Source organism: Meles meles, chromosome 4, assembly GCF_922984935.1.
Source record: "Meles meles chromosome 4, mMelMel3.1 paternal haplotype, whole genome shotgun sequence".
Lineage (NCBI taxonomy): Eukaryota > Metazoa > Chordata > Mammalia > Carnivora > Mustelidae > Meles > Meles meles.
This window is the reverse complement of record NC_060069.1, coordinates 59,288,430-59,300,637: the sequence shown is the minus strand read 5'-3', so window position 1 is coordinate 59,300,637 and position 12,208 is coordinate 59,288,430. Positions and strand designations below refer to the sequence as shown.

At 42.6% G+C, this 12,208-nt stretch overlaps 1 protein-coding gene and 1 non-coding gene across 5 annotated transcripts in view; one reads left to right on the top strand and one right to left on the bottom strand.

Moving 5' to 3' along the window:
• The window catches only part of USP13 (ubiquitin specific peptidase 13), a 113,531-nt gene that overhangs the window by 11,876 nt on the left and 89,447 nt on the right, over positions 1-12,208 (top strand). The window lies entirely within an intron of this gene.
• On the bottom strand, positions 9,127-9,301 carry LOC123941139. The gene has a single exon (XR_006818221.1). It is a non-coding gene; the product is annotated as a small nucleolar RNA SNORA81 (small nucleolar RNA).

The window sequence follows — 12,208 nt, the reverse complement described above, 5'->3', positions numbered from 1 at the left end:
ACTTGTTCAAAGACTGGTGCATGGCACAGTTGGGACTTGAGCCCTGAGATGTCATGGCGTTAGACCCTGAAGCACTTATAGCGTATTATATTTTAAACAGTGTGGCACTTACCATGTATGAATGGAGATTTCAGATATAGGAATAATCAATAAAATCTAGAAAAGTTAGTGGTCTGGATACCTGGATGGGATCGGAAAAGTGGCATCTTGAGGTAGGAAGGGACAGAGACACGGAGGTGGCACCGAGGTTGGCACGTACATGAGGAAGAGAGATTACTCAGGCAACTGAAAAGTGAGGCTGGATCCTCTGTGGGTTATAAAGTTCAGCCTTGGTAAGGTTAGACCGATGGGCTGGCAAGTCAGGAGCCAGGGAACAGTTCGAGAACAGTGGTTATTTGCTGTGGCTGTCCTGGAAGGAGAATGAGGACCAAGGTTGGAAGGTGGGGAGAACTTGAATAGGACTCAGGCTAGGGCTCTTGAAATATTGAGGGTGGTGCTTTCCCGAGGGTGATGACAGTGGGGATAGCGGTGGCAGAGTGATGGGACTAAACTCAGTAGACATTTTGATGAAAGATACACAGCAACTTAATGACCAAATATGCGGTGGTTGAAGTAGTGGGAGGAACTAAAGGGATTTGAGGGTTTGTAGCCGGGCAGATGGAGTGCATCAAGGGCATCAATGAGGGTCGAACTATCAAATCAGGTGGGCAAGTGCTGTGTAGAGAAACTCAGAAGTTGGGGCAGTGTTTCCTCCAGGAATTAGCAATTTTGACAGATGATCATGTTGCACAAGTAGTTACAGATGGAATGCATGCAGATTTGACTGTTGTTTGAAATGAAATCACTCTCGAGAAAATCTGCTCCATATTGAGTACCTGGGCGATTGGCCCAGAGGCTGATGGCTCCTGTGAGTTGCAATTATGAAAACTTTCTCCTAATCCAACCAAGTGTCGCTTTCTTGGCCCTAGTTAATTCTTTGGGTGTTGTTCAAAGTGGTGACCTGGACACAGATGTCTCTGTCCCCAGCAGATCTTAGAAAGAGGCTTGGGGGACTGTTAGCGGGATCAGTGGATTGGCTGGCCAGGAGGAGAGAGGTGTGGGAGAGGACAAGGGTGAAAGTAATTCACGTATTGTGTCCTTTAAGTCCAGCTGCTGATTTGCTCCTTTGGACGTGCGCCTTTGGGCATGTTCTCTCATTGAGTCTCAGTCGGAAGCTTTGGAAGGAGCCCCAGCTGATATATGTACTCTGTCTCCAGGCCTGCACCAGGAGAGCAGGCTCACCGACAGATCCAGCCTACCGGCTGGGCATCACTTGTTGAGGGTCGGTGGGCTCTGGGAGCATGCCCATGTCAGCCTGGGGCGGCCACCTCCCAGGGACTCCAGCTGTCCTTTGGAGTTTGCGAATTGGAGCTGGTGGGTCCTGCTGGAGCCTCTCTCCTCCCCTTCAGGAGAGCCTGACAGAGCACCTGCCACAGGCTACGTGTGTGGGGTGCTCTCCCTTGCCTTCCCTTTCTGCTTTCCTGGAATGAAACGACCTTAGTAGAAAGGAAGAAACCGCTCTGTTCCCCAAACCTCCATGGTGGCATGTGTTTGCCCATAGCTGCCCACTGGGCTCCTGCCCTCAAAATGACATCTGCTTCTCAGTTGCACCAGGCAGGGTGTGGAAGGCCAGACAGGCCTGGGTTCCGGCCCCTTGCCCTACCCAGTTGCTACTTAGTAGCGGTAAGACTTCAACAGGTGTCTCAATTTCACTGAATTTCTCTGAGCCTTGGCTTTTCCCTCTGTAGTACCTACCTGGCGGGTGGTTGTAATCATGGCTTCCCATTAAATCTACTTAATGCCAGCCATCTCTTTAGTGGGATTTAGTTGGGGGGGGTGGGGAGTCCTTTTTTTTTAAAAAATATTTTATTTATTTATTTATTTGACGAGGGAAAGAGAGAGAGAGAGAGAGAGAGAGAACGAACATAAGCAGGGAGAATGGGAAAGGGAGAAGCTGGCTTCCCGCTGAGGAGGGAGTCGGATGTGGGGCTCTGTCCCAGGACCCTGGAATCATGACCTGAGCCGAAGGCAGACAGATGCCTAACAACTGAGCCACTCAGGCGCCCCAAGTGGGGGGATCCTTTTGAGAAGAATGTGAAATGGGATTTATAGTGTCTTGGGGTTGCCCCGGAGAGACTGCCTGTCCTGGGCAATTCTGAATGAGGCTCTGCCCTGCAGCAGAAGCCTTGGGCAGGAGTTTTTGCTGACCTCCTTGGCGCGGGGGTGGGGGGGGGCCCTCTGTTCAGGGCTGTTATCCATACTCAAACCCAGCTTGTGGTGGTGGGCGTTTTTCAGGTTAGCCTGGAAACCTAACCCTCATATTTAATACAGTTTGTCAGGGAAACACATCCTGAAGAAAACCATCTTTTTTAAAAAATGAGAAGAAATGACTGTAAAATGTTTTTACCTTTGACAAGGTAGTTTCACATTCTCTCTATTTATATGTAAGCTGGGAACTGCTTAAGTGGACTGCAGCTTCAGTCTGGCCCTGCCGAAGGTGCTCACCTCAGTGTCCTCACTCCGATGGGATTTGTTTTGCATTTTTGCCCTGTGAACCTTGTGGTAGCCACTCTTCATGCCTTTTGCCAAAATCCTTCCCCGGCTGTTTGGGTGACAGCATCCTCACTGCTTCAAATACCCAGAACAAGGATGTGGTTTTATCCTTAGGAAAAAGGTTCCTAAATGATGGGTTGGTGGAACAGTAAGTTTATAGTGTGTCAAAACATAGCTGTTTGGAGTCTGCCCTTAACTGTCTGGGTTTTCTGTGCAGCTCTAAGGCGTATGTAGGAGTCCTCCACAGAGAGGAAACTGGCAAACTTGGAGCAAACTGAAAGAATCATTACTGCATCAACACATCTATTTTTTCTTAACACTTTATGGCCACAAGCATGATTTACTGATGTCTAGCGGAGGGGCCTACAGTCTCCTGGGATCATATGACTTTCGTTTTTTTCTACTTAGTTTATATAGATAATTTTATTTCAGTGGATTTGTTGTTGGAAGCAAGATTTCTGGATTTTGCAGATACTGTATTCTGGAAGTTTTGTTCTACTGGCAAGCTGTTTGAGTGTTTCCTTGCTGTCCAGCCTGTTTTTTGATAGTGCTTTTTGCTCATCCTATTCCCCCTTTCTGTGGACTGCATGATTGCCCCCCTTGATCTGGAACCTTGTTTTACTTTCCTACTGCCCACCGACTTCCCATGTGCCTGTATTTCATTTTTGCTTTTAAAAACTCTTGTCACTTTGTTTGGCTCTAGAAACCAGACTATACTGGGGATCTGTGCTCTGGTCATTGGAATATTTGTAGGTTCCATTCAGATGTGGAAGTACCTGGGAGGCAGAATTAATAGGCAGGTGGTTGCTTGATGAAAGCAAGAGTTGAGCAGAGAGAGGTGGGTAATCTTAGGAGTCTAACGAGGAGTTGTCCTTGGTTCTGTCCTTTTCCACATACCCCTGCGTCTAATCCAACTTTTTTTTTTTAAGTTTTTATGTATTTATTTGACAGAGAAAGAGAGCACAAGTAGGCAGTATGGCAGGCAGAGGGAGAGGGAGACACAGCTCCCTGCTGAGCAGGGAACCCGAGGCGGAGCTCAATCCCAGGACCTCGGGATCGTGACCTGAGCCAAAGGCAGACACTTAACCGACTGAGCCACCAGGCGCCCCTTAATCCACCTTTTTGCTCAGGGGTTCTATCTTAAAATTATAACCTGCATCTGTCAAAGTTTCCCCTTCCCTGACTTCTTGCCACCTCCCCCAGGCTGAGCCACCATTTTGCCTTGTTTAGACAAGGGTTGTCTTAAAGAACTTTCTGTGGTGATAGAATTGTTCTACATCTGTAGTGTAGTCACCCATAGCCACGTATGGCTATTGAGCACTTACCATGGGTACATTGCATTTGAGAAACCGAACTTCTAATTTAACTAATTTTTTTTAAAGATTTTATTTATTTATTTGTCAGAGGGACAGAGAGAGAGAGAGTGAACACAAGCAGGCAGAGCGGCAGGCAGAGGCAGAGAGAGAAGCAGGCTCCCCGCTGAGCAAGGAGCCCGATGCGGGACTCGATCCCAGGACTCTGGGATCATGACCTGAGCCGAAGGCAGCGGCTTAACCAACTGAGCCACCCAGGCGTCCCTAATTTAACTAATTTAAATTAATTTAGAGCTAAATATTTTCATGCAACCAGTGGTTGCATGGGTCTAGACTGCATAATAGCTTCGTGACCATATATTCTCTTGGCTCCCACCCTACAATTCCCTCCAATAGCCAGAGGGATCTTGTAGTAAGATGTAAATATCATCACAGCACCAACCGTGCTTGTCTTTCTCTCCCTCTGCTGAATCAACTCCTCCTGCCCCACACACCACCAACTTCTCTAACCCCCAGAGAAGACATCACTGTCTCATTCTCCTTCATAGCTTTTCCCACTTCACACAGATCTCTCAATCCCCTTTTGTGAACACGGATGTCATCTACCTGGGCTGGGGTACAGTGACCTGACTTTGTTTCATTTCTCTCTTGTCATCACATTCTCATCTGTCTCTCTGAGATTACACTCTTCATCCCCTCTTTCTACTTGTGTGTTCCCAAATTTCCTGAGCTACACATTTGAGATAATTATTTCAGGTAATCTTTATTACTGTGAGTAGCAAGACTATACAGCCCCTTGGAGCTATGAGGTTGGTTGTGAAAGCCTAAAGAAAGTTTGGGTTAAGAAAAGGGAACATTTGGACAACTCGCTCGTTCAATTACGCTTACATATAATTAGTTCTACACATATTCAGTAAGAAACATTTAATTATTTTTTACTATTAAAAAATGAATCAATTTTCCTGAAGAAAAATCAGAAAATGTCAAAGACAACACGAAGAAAACCATCTCACGTGATGTCTGCATGCAGAGATGACGTCCCACGCCGTGTAGGGTTGGTACGTTGTGTATTTTGTAATGTCACACCTGCTGTTTTCCTACCTGCTTTTTTCACTCAGAAATACCTTGCAGAGCTTTTCCTGTCAGTAAATATACATTACAAATCAATCTTCAAGGCTGAAGGGTGTTAGAGTTCACAGATGTATAAATTATAAAGAAATCTGTTCTTGAGCGCTCAGGTGATTTACTTTCACTCTTACAAGTAGTTAATTCATTTCTTTTTCTTCTTTTTAAATCAGTGTTCTAGAAAATACTGTGTTCCTGTCCTTTTCATCTCCCTTTTGCATGAGTGTGTGAGTCACCGCCTTCCTGGGTGTTAGTATGTAATTTGTCCTGGACGTGGATTTGTTGTGACTCCATCTACCTACATCATGTTTCTCTTTGTGGCAATGACCGCTTGTTTTCCACACTGTGCTGTGGTTATAAAAACAAGTGTTACGCAGCGACTCTGTTTCCTGAGCGCACTGCTCACACGGGCTCACTCTCCCTTCCTGTCTTCCAGCGGAGGCGGGTCTCCAAGAACACACCATCGTAAACAAAGTTCTCTGAACACCTACTGATTGACAATGTGGTGTATTTTTATTGAAAATGACTGTTCATTTGCTATTCTGAAAACATGTAACCTTGACCTTTATATTTGCCTCGGTTTTAATGTTCTTTTAAAAGGCAGCACTGTACAAAAAGTTGTCTTTGTCCTTGATGTTACTTCTGAATAGTATGTAGGCTAATACAATGTAAAGTAATAAATGAATGGCTGTGTGTATATCATCTTTCTATCAAAATGCTTTCAAGAGTGGGTTTAAGCAACACATGAGCTTCCAACGTTGCTCTTCTCTCATGGTTTGATTGTGGGGTGGGAGAAATTGTCATAGGGGATCATTATAGAGTTTTAGGGAAGCCCTGAATAGTATTTCTTGGCTTCTTGTGATTTCATGTTTCTTAATCAAGTCTTACATGTTGGTCAAGTTTCTGTTTAGTGCATCATGAAAATGATCATTAGAATCTTATTTAGCTACGAGCGTGCAGAGAAGCGCACACTGGCCGTTCTTGCCTGGATGACCCCTGCAAGTAGAAGCCAGATAGGGTCTAAGGTAGGATGAGGTGTGGACATGGCAGCCACTGTCCTGAAGAACCAGTGAAGCTGGCTTGGTCGCAGAAAGTAGGGGAGCTGGGGTCACGGGGTTCAAGTGTCCAAGCTGCTGAGAGCCTGGCTTTAGCTGAACAAACCTGAAAAACTAGTGTTCCTGCAGATGCCCGAGGCTGTTTTTCTATGCATGGCCATCAGCTTTCTTTTGGTGATCCTCATTGTTTAGCTTTGTCCAAGACTTGAAATGGAGCCTGTGGTCTAAAGGGTCTTAAATACAGATCAGAAGGGCACTGGACATCAGTTCCAGAGAGGGACTAAACTCTGTGACTGAATGACAAAGGACCACACAAGCTTGCCACTCAGTCCATAAATGTTTCTTCAGTTCTGCTCTGTACCAGGTACTGTTGTTGGAATTAAATAATGAACGTGATGTGATTTCCCTGCCCTCCAGGATCGAATGTGTGATTCAGGATCTGAACCCCGTGGCCTCAAAGAAAGAAAGCCTGGGTTTCTCACAGCCATAGATTTCAATGACTGAGATGTTAACTGTCATGAAATACAAAAGTAGATTTGGGGTTCAGAACCAGCAGCACAGGGTGATGAGCCAGGGGACATGGGACTTGGTCATGGGCACAGACTGGCAGGTGGACAAGTGGATACGCGTGGGATCTGGGAGCTCGTCCTATCATGGAGGCTTTGGTGTATGCAGCTGGTTTTGGTGTCAGCTGCTCTGAAGGTTTGGGGCCCGACCCGACGTCTCTGAAGGTCCTCGGAGCGACACTTTCTTGACCATGAGACATTCTTAGAACTGTCCTGTCCTGAGCAGTTCTAAGAAAGGGGAGTGGACATGGCAACCAAGTAGCTCTAGGCCAGTGCTACTCAAGTGTAGTTAGCTGACTAGTTCCAAGAGATAAGTACAAACATTGAGAGTAAGCATTTAGAAATTTCTATGGCAACTTGACATTGTACCCACATCCAAGTGTGTGGGCAGCAGATTAGTTTGTTTGAGCAACATATAAACCCATTTGGGTTTTGTGGGACTTACACGTGGGAGTAAGTTCACATCTGGCTGGAGCCGGGCCTAGTCACGTGCAGTGGAGTCACGTGCCTTTCCTTAATGAGTACGACCAAAATGAAACACAACACAAAATAATCTGGTCTTTCATGATAGTAGTTTGACAAACACTTCTTTGGACCCAGGACAAAGGCAAAGGGAGATAAGGCTGTGAGCCCCAAGGTGAAGAACTTAAATATAAAATCACTGATGATGTTCCAGCTTCATTTCAGGTCTTGGTCAGTGAACAGACTGCCCTTTCTCTGTTCCCTTTCCTCTTTGTCTTCAGAATGTGTTTTTTCCATGAACTTTATTTTTCTGTGCGTGTTACATACTGTTCTATACTACATCCTATATACACGATGTTCAATTCGTAATATTTACTCAGCCATCAAAAAGAATGAAATCTTTCCATTTGCAATGATGTGGATGGAACTGGAGGGTATTATACTAAGCGAAGTAAGTTAATCAGAGAAAGACAATTATCCTATGATCTTACTCATACGTGAAATTTAAGAAGCAAAACAGAGGATCATAGGGAAAGGGAGGGAAAAATAAAACAAGATGAAAACAGAGAGGTAGACAAACCATAAGAGACTCTTAAACATAGGAAATAAAATGAGGGTTGCCGAGTGGAGATGATTGGGGGGGATGATCCCGTGGTGGACATTAAGGAGGGCACATGATGTAATGAGCATGGGCTGTTATATGCAACTGATGAATCACTAAATTTTATCCCTGAAACTGATACTACACTCTATGTGAACTAACTTGAATTAAAAAAATATTGAAAAACAAGAAAAATAACATTATAATATTTTGTTGTGCCACAAGTTCTTAGCTCCTCTGTTTGGGAGATTTTTTCCTCTTATAAATAGTGCGTCTGTGAATATTTTTGAGCACATTAGATTTTTTCCCTCTTTCTTTTGGGTTCCTGCAGTCTTGTACTCAAAGGAGACTACTGTGTTAAAGGGTTGTAGTTGTATTGATCTCTAGAAAGATGAAACCAATTTATATTGAGAGAATATATATACAGGTTTTCTCTGTGGCTTCAGGCTTTGTAATTTTAATACTTTTCGCTAGTTTAGTAATCATATACTTGCCTTGAGATTATTTTAATATGCTTATTACTTATTATAAGATGCTGACATCTTGTAATTTTATCAATTTTTACATAATTTGGATATGAACTTTTCTTCATTGTACTTTACATATTTCCTCATTGTGTTATGATTGGCTTTCTATTTGTTTCTTTTTTTTTTGTGGTGTAAAATTTGTTCATTAGTGTTTACATTTTTATGTTCAACTACACCATCTCTGTATCCTATATTTTCTTGGCCAGAAATGATTTTCCCTTTCATAAGTGAATAAAGATGCCCTTCTCTTTTTTTCTAGTTTTTTAAATGCTTATCTCTTGGAGCTCTCAGGACTTTATTCCAGTGTTTGGGATAAGATGTGGATTGAGGTTAATTTTATTTTATACTGACGTCTAACTGTCCCATTAACTTTTTTCAGTGATTTTCCCCCATTTTTGTTTCTTGTAGTTTGCCATATATTAAGCAGTTAACATAGAATGAATATATTTTTGGAATCTTTATGGATATGAAAAAAATCTATCTGAAAAAACTACTGCAATATATCTGAATTTCATTTGTAACCTGTTTTAATTTAATAAAGCGCTCTACTATTATCACTTGAGAAAAGCATTATTTTGTATTTATGCTCTTATTCTTCGAGTTGTATTTCACTGTCAATTGGTAGTTTTCTAACCTGCATGAATTTCTTTCTTTAAATTTTTTTTTATTTTTTTAGAGAGGAAGAGAGAAAGTGTGGTACGGATGAGGGAGGGGCAAAGGGAAAAGGAGAGAGAGAATCTCAAGCCAGACTCTGAATTGAACTCCCCGAGCTTGACATGGGGCTTGATTTCACGACCTTGAGATCATGACCTGAGCTGAATCAAGAGTTGGGTGCTCAAACGACTGAGCCACTCAGGCGCTCCCTATTTTTATTTTTTTCTAAAGACATAGTGCATCCCATCTTAAGACAAAGACACTGGGCATTAAGAGAGAGGCTCACCCTAGTCTTTACACTCTAGTGCAGTTCCTGTTCTTCTTGTATGTACTTTCTAGCATCATTACAAAACCCAAGATATGATCTAGTTTCCGCAATTTTAGCACAGTACTTATGCAAATAAAGTTCTGTCCGATTTCGTGGCTGCACTTTTGGACACGGGAAGGCAAGTGCTTTACGGTATTTCCCGGGACACTAATCTTAGTGGGGGTGTGGCTGGTTAAATAGAGCAGGAGATCGAGGGTTTGAAAATGAAGAGTCGGCTCAGCTCTGATCCTAGGCTAACAACCAAAGGAATTGGGAGAGAGAGACTTGTCAGCAGGGTCTTGTCATCATTCGTGGAAGAAGCTATTCAAAGCACATGGCATGGAATACTGCCTTTGAACATGAAAGAGTCTTATAGGACCAATATGTAGACATTAGGATGGGAAGAAGGAAGAAAGCATGGATCATTAGACAGAAGTGTTTTTTCTTTATAGGGTAGCTTTCGAAGGGATCTGTGTCTCAGTGCGTCCTGAAGTTTTAGCACCGCTGACGTGTTCTATGGTAGCATCTCCTTCTCAGAGCTGCTGGTGGACATGGCTTCAGAAGCCAGCCGCGTGTGGGATGGAGGAGACCCCAGGATATTTGTCATAGAATTCTTCCCTGTCTGGGGCTAAAGCATTTTCCTCTCAGGTTATAGACTTTTTGACAACATCAGGTGACTCCAGAAATTGTGAATGAATGATTGGGGTATATTAAATTTTTTATCAATTGCCCTAATAAGTCAAAAACTCTTGGCAATGAAATCAGCAAAGACTCTATGACTGTTTTAGAGATTACTTTATAAACTCTTGCTATTTATTTATTTATTTATTTTCAGCGTAACAGTGTTCATTGTTTTTGCACCACACCCAGTGCTCCATGCAATATGTGCCCTCCCTATTACCCACCACCTGTTCCCCCAACCTCCCACCCCCTGCCCCTTCAAAACCCTCTGGTTGTTTTTCAGAGTCCATAGTCTCTCATGGTTCATCTCCCCTTCCAATTTCCCTCAACTCCCTTCTCCTCTCCATCTCCCCATGTCCTCCATGTTCTTTGTTATGCTCCACAAATAAGTGAAACCATATGATACTTGACTCTCTCTGCTTGACTTATTTCGCTCAGCATAATCTCTTCCAGTCGCGTCCATGTTGCTACAAAAGTTGGGTATTCATCCTTTCTGATGGAGGCATAATACTCCATCGTGTATATGGACCACATCTACTAAATCCATTCGTCCGTTGAAGGGCATCTTGGTTCTTTCCACAGTTTGGCGACCGTGGCCATTGCTGCTATAAACATTGGGGTACAAATGGCTCTTATTTTCACTACATCTGTATCTTTGGGGTAAATACCCAGCAGTGCAATTGCAGGGTCATAGGGAAGCTCTATTTTTAATTTCTTGAGGAATCTCCACACTGTTCTCCAGAGTGGCTGCACCAACTTACATTCCCACCAACAGTGTAAGAGGGTTCCCCTTTCTCCACAACCTCTCCAACACATGTTGTTTCCTGTCTTGCTAATTTTGGCCATTCTAACTGGTGTAAGGTGATATCTCAATGTGGTTTTAATTTGAATCTCCCTGATGGCTAGTGATAATGAGCATTTTTTCATGTGTCTGATAGTCACTTGTATGTCTTCATTGGAGAAGTGTCTGTTCATATCTTCTGCCCATTTTTCGATATGATTATCTGTTTTGTGTGTGTTGAGTTTGAGGAGTTCTTTATAGATCCTGGATATCAACCTTTTGTCTGTACTGTCCTTTGCAAATATCTTCTCCCATTCCATGGGTTGCCTTTTTGTTTTGTTGACTGTTTCCTTTGCTGTGCAGAAGCTTTTGATCTTGATGAAGTCCCAAAAGTTCATTTTCACTTTTGTTTCCTTTGCCTTTGGAGACATATCTTGAAAGAAGTTGCTGTGGCTGATATTGAGGAGGTTACTGCCTATGGTCTCCTCTAGGGTTCTGATGGATTCCTGTCTCATGTTGAGGTCTTTTATCCATTTCGAGCTTATCTTTGTGTACGGTGTAAGAGAATGGTCGAGTTTCATTCTTCTACATATCGCTGTCCAGTTTTCCCAGCACCATTTATTGAAGAGACTGTCTTTCCTAGCAACGGCAATCAGACAACAAAGAGAAATAAAAGGTATCCAAATTGGCAATGAAGAAAGCAAACTCTATCTCTTCGCAGATGACATGATTCTTTATATGGAAAACCCCAAAGACTCCACCCCCAAACTACTAGAACTCATACAGCAATTCAGTAACGTGGCAGGATACAAAGTCAATGTACAGAAATCAGTGGCTTTCTTATACACTAACAATGAAAATACAGAAATCGAAATTAGAGAATCGATTCCATTTACTATAGCACCAAGAACCATAAGATACCTGGGAATAAACCTAACCAAAGAGGTAAAGGATCTGTACTCGAACTACAGAACACTCATGAAAGAAATTGAAGAAGACACAAAAAGATGGAAGACCGTTTCATGCTCTTGGATCGGAAGAATAAACATTGTTAAAATGCCTAGAGCAATCTATACTTTTAATGCCATTCCGATCAAAATTCCACCAGTATTTTTCAAAGAGCTGGAGCAAATAATCCTAAAATTTGTATGAAATCAGAAGAGACCCCGAATTTCTAAGGAAATGTTGAAAAACAAAAACAAAACTGGCAGCATCATGTTACCTGATTTCAAGCTTTACTACAAAGCTGTGATCACCAAGACAGCATGGTACTGGCATAAAAACAGACACATAGACCAGTGGAACAGAGTGGAGAGCCCAGATATGGACCCTCAACTCTATGGTCAAATAATCTTTAACAAAACAGGAAAAAAATATACAATGGAAAAAAGACAGTCTCTTCAATAAACTCTTGCTTTTATAGCTATTCTGTATTTTTCTCCAGAAAAATGCTGTACTTGAACATTTTTCATCTTCCACTGGCTAATTCCTTGGTTCTCCTACTAGTTGCTTAATTTATTTTTTTCTGATAGATTAGTATTTTT